Below are 5,119 nucleotides of genomic sequence, written 5' to 3'. Positions count from 1 at the left end.
CATGCTCAAGCTTGTGTTTGGTTGTGGAGAAATGGCAGAAAGAAGCAGGTGGTTGGTAGATTGGCATCAACTGCTTCAGCTGCTTTAGGAAAAGTAGGTAATATCTTGAGCCAACATACAATGCACGTATCCACAAATCACATTTTGAGATTTGGTGCCAACCATTTCAGGTGCTCATACAAGCCAAATCTTATATCAGAGGCTTTATTTATTTATTTGTTTGTTTATTTATCTAGCATATTTAGCAACGCAACAACTATGGCAAAGAGACATCCACTGCAATCACATAACGAGATTTCAGGGCAAAGTGTAGGCTCTGCAGTTCCAATGATTAGCATTGACTGCCTCCTCATTCTGCCAATCAAAGTGATGAGTAATGGACATGTTTGTTCAATGTGGCCACACTAGAAGCAGATAAGGGTGTCCCATAATCTTGAAATTCATTTTGGGGGTACTGACATAGCTTTGAGTTTTAATAGAATGCAGAGGTATACATAATCAAACAGTAAGCACTTCTGGTTAAGGTCAAGCCACCACCACTTCAATTCTAGTCTTGCGAAGAATACCGTAAATATTTATTTGCATTCTTATTGCACCAACATTATATAAACTTCCTGCATTTTCTCTCTCTTTTTTAAAATTGAACAACTTTATTTTAAAAATCAGAGATAAATGTACAGATTTTAAAGGCATTTTTGCATAAAAGTATATGAATACATTTTTGTCAGTACTTGTTTTTTTTAAAGGTTTGATAGTTACATTAAGATCTTACTAGTTACAATGTGCATAAAGTACATGTAAAACAAGATGTAACATGGAAATAGTCAAGGTTTTCTTGGTGTGTAAAGATTAAGCATAATGATTTTTCATTTCTTTTGGTGGCCTTTGCTTTTCTTGAACTTCATATAGTCTGTGAGTTGTTTCTGGGGTGTTCAGAGCTTTCTGGGGTTAGTATCCAATTATCAGTGACTGCATATTTTTTTCCAAAGGAAAATGAGTATTTATTCAGGTCCCAAATGAAATTGTTCTATGCTTAGAACAAATATAGAGAAAAAACTATCACACAGAAAAAGAGAAACTTACTTTATTACATTAAAAGGTAATAAGACCCATAACATGACCACAGAGTCACACAACTGGAAATGCAACTACCCAATTATCATACAGAAAGAATAATGGTTGATGTCATTAATCAGCCAAAGCAGAATACAACTTTCACTATTATTATGGGACTACAGAATTTCCTTTTTGGTATTATGGTTTTTAATATAGGCCTTTTGAATCTCTTTTCTAAGTTTAATATGCTATCATAGCAAGATTGAAGAGAAAACAGCTGTTTTTGATGACTTGGCACTGAGAAACTAGCCTATGGAAATACTTTGAAATACATAAAAACACTGTATTCACAAAATTGATCACAGCATTATTTGTAATACTGGAAATCTGGAAAAACCTAGATTTCTAACAAGTGAAAGAAGGTTAAGAAAATTACAATAAATCAATGTAATAACATATATTACTAGCAATATGAAATATCTGCAAAAATCACTAGTAACCATACATAGTGGTTAGAGAGAAAGAGCAGAAGTTGTATTAAAAACAACACAGAGAATCAAGAAATGTAAAACATTCATACCCCCAAAAGGACAAGATATGGCAATCTCAGTATAAAGTACTCAGACATTTCCTTGCCTTTTAAATGCATTTCTATTTTCCAATTTTAGTATAATTAACATTTCAAACTCATAATGAGGGAAAATGCTTTTTAAAAAGGGAAGTAAATACCACATTTTTAAGATTGTGTTCATTTCCCACCATAATCCAGTCTAGAGAGTCCTGACAGCCTCAGCCTCTAAGCAGGAGGGTAGGGGAGCCAGGATATGAAGAATGGCCATGAAGGGGTTCGAGCGAAAAAGAGTGGACAAAGGTTTGAAGGACCTGGGACAGGAGGATTGGCAAGGAAAGTCAGCTAAGGAAAGGGGCATTGTGGAGCCAGGGAAGACTCTGACTGCTCAGCGGAGGTCTCTCTAGACCCTTAGTAGGCACTGACGGTGTTCTTAAAGGGCAGGGGTCAAGAAGGATTTTAGGAAGACACATGGATTACTTAAGGAACAGGGGAGGAAGAGTGAGGGGAGGTAAATTTCTTGGGAAGGAAAGAAAGAAGGAGAAGCAGTGGTGATGAGAGTGGAAGGAAGAAGCTGATGGCCACATCTCCCTACTCTATGCCTAAACCATCCAGTTTGCTTACTGTGGGCAAATGCAGGACAGCAGGAACCTGCCAATCAGGGTGAGCACATCTAGCTTGGATTTAGGGTATCTCTGTCCAGTCTTGCTATGGTGGGAAGGTTCTAAGTGTGAATTATAATGTACCAGAAATCTTTCAAAATGTTATTTTGTGTCAACTAATTTAAATTTAAATAGCCACATATGCACTGTGGCCACCACCGGGCTTATGATGTCATTGGAAGCAGAATTCTAAGGAGTTTAACAGTAAATCTGTGCTTTGGGAGAGTAAAAAATGAAGCATATATACTACGGTCAGTCAGAAATAATGAATAGATTAAGATAAAAATGTATGTCAAAATCTGTCCTTCTAACCCTGAAGGAGGAGATGACACTAAAAATATAAACGCGCTGTGAGGAATTTTAAAACTGAATTGTAAAAATGACGCTGAGTAGACACCATGAGAGCAATAATGATCAAGAACAAGGAAAATCAGGATCAAAGCATCTGCAAGAGCAGATTTCTAGACAACAGACAAATGTGGGGACCAGGAGAGATGACAGGGACCAGCTATCCCAAACCAGAACGCAAACAGCTGCTGCCAAGACAGTTACTTGTTCAGGAAAAAAGGACTCTCAGAACCACCACTTTTCTATAGGCCAGTTGATAAAAGTAACCATATGAATACAATTTTGAATGACTCAAATCATGGGAATAGTTCCATTTTAAATACTTTTCATTGTGAATAAGAGTTTTTGGCAGATAGCTACTGAGTTTAAGAGTTGTAGTATTTACTAACAAATTATTATTTAGGCCAAAGAATATCAACATAGTTAAATGAATTTCCAAACTTTAACTATAATGTACTGAGTATTATTTATTACTTAAGGAAGAAACACTGCATTGATCATTCCATGGGTATTTTACCATCAATTTTGAAATCTGTAGTCTTAGAAACTAAGTAATAATTCTAGAAGAAACTTTAATGTTGAGAAAGAAATGAATCACATGTTAACATGCTTGACACACTGGGCTACTTAAGACATATGGCTACTATCTGAAATGCACTAAATTCAACAAGCTAACGATTTCTTGAGTAAAGCATTATGCCTGGCTAGCATGGTCCTTAGATATAAAGACATGATTATATCTTAGTTCACTTTATACTTGTGTATTAACCAAGCTATGGGAGTTTTAAAATGAAAGTTTCAGCTTAGCACAAATCTAGTGGTGAATTCTAACTTACGAAGGACTACATGAAAAGGTCCATCTGCCACCTAGTCCTAGGCCAGATTGATGATGCATGTTTTGATTGTTTCCCACTCAGATTATGTCTAATACAATGGATAGGAAAAGATAACCATCTCTAATGCCTCCTTTCTCCAGCAGAGGAGGAAGGGAACACATATGTGCCCTCTGAGGCTGGCAGAACTCAAGGTCTCAATGAGCCGGGAAGACCTCCATGTTGGGAGTCATTATATACATTGTGATCCTGCAGTGGGTCAGAATCGACAAAATAGAGTTCCCCGGCATGGATATCAGAAAAGTTAGCCAGAAATTCACTAGGATTGAAGCCAACCCACACAATATACCTATAGTCTATGGTGCGCATGGAGTATCCCATGACCTTTATATCTTTTAAGCTTGGCTTGTCAGAATTCCACTGAGGGAAATCTGCAGGCCGGGGATACTGGCTATAAGCAATCAACTCCTGGGGATTACCAAACAAGTACGGATCCTCTTCCAAGTCATAGAGCTGTAAATGCCTCTGTAGATTCTGGCCTTCTCTACACAGCTCAACATGAAAAGAAGGGATGGAGCACCGAGGAGGAACTGGCAGTCCTGCAAGTCCAGGGAGCGTGGGGAAGAGAGACACAAGTTCCACGAGGTCTTCGGTGTGCCTGCCTGCATCTGTCAGCTCTGAAGCAGGATCAAAAGGGTCCCGGTAAGGAAAAAGCTTCTCGCCTGCTGCAAGAAGTGGGGCCGTCCTTCCAGGAACATACAACATCATGGGTACATGGGTAGTGACATCAAAGTTGCTGTATTTGGCCCATTCTCCATGTTCACCTAGGGCACATCCATGATTAGATGTGAAAGCAATAACTGCATTGTGGGCTAGATGAAGATCATCCAAAGCATTCAGAAGATGCCCAGCTTGAGTATCCAAACAGGACACAGAAGCAGAGTAGCTCTGGCGAGTTTTCCGCTGAAACTCCGGAGGAATTGGTCCATAGGAACACTGATGTTGAAGGCTTGGACATCTTCCCGCTCCTGGATGTCCATCCAGGGGTTGTAGGCTACATGTGGTAGACTATGAGGGACATGGGGATCAGGAGTCAGCGTCATGTTTTCCAAGGGGTACAACTTCTGAAATTCCTTGGGATATCTGAAGGGGATGTGTGGGTTGTGGTACCCAACCACCAGGAAGAAAGGACTGACTGACACTTTCATCTTTTCCAACAATCGAATGGCTTCCTCTGTACTCTGTTTGTCAGGTAAGGGACCCTCAGGCACATCTGCCACATCCACAGGACAAAGCAGGTTGGCATGGAGTTTTCCGTCTTGTCCCTTACATGTCTTAGTGTTTTCATACTTCTCTGAGGATGGATATAAGGTGGAAAAGACCAACTATATGGATAATCATCACTGTGATTGGAAGCTATACCTGGGTAAAAGACTTTCCCAACCGACATGGTCACGTAGCCATTCTCCTTGAAGTATTGGGGGACGGTGGAAGAATTTCCAGAGTGTACCGTCCAGTAGGAATTGAAGTCATACAGGCGGGTGGTGTCAGGCCTCCTCCCGGTGACGAAGTACACTCGGCTTGGTGCGCACACTGCTTGCTGAGCAAAGGCATTCTGAAAGAGAATGCTATGGGATGCCAGCTGGTCAGTG

At 39.8% G+C, this 5,119-nt stretch overlaps 1 pseudogene across 1 annotated transcript; it reads right to left on the bottom strand.

Moving 5' to 3' along the window:
* Positions 1-3,656: 3,656 nt before the first annotated feature.
* On the bottom strand, positions 3,657-4,917 carry LOC308428261 (iduronate 2-sulfatase-like; annotated as a pseudogene). The gene has a single exon. The product of its transcript is annotated as an iduronate 2-sulfatase-like (transcript).
* Positions 4,918-5,119: the final 202 nt, after the last annotated feature.

The sequence above is a fragment of the Micromys minutus genome, assembly GCF_963924665.1.
Source record: "Micromys minutus genome assembly, chromosome: 12".
Lineage (NCBI taxonomy): Eukaryota > Metazoa > Chordata > Mammalia > Rodentia > Muridae > Micromys > Micromys minutus.
Note: the sequence above shows the minus strand (reverse complement) of the source record. Positions and strands in the feature narration are given on the sequence as shown.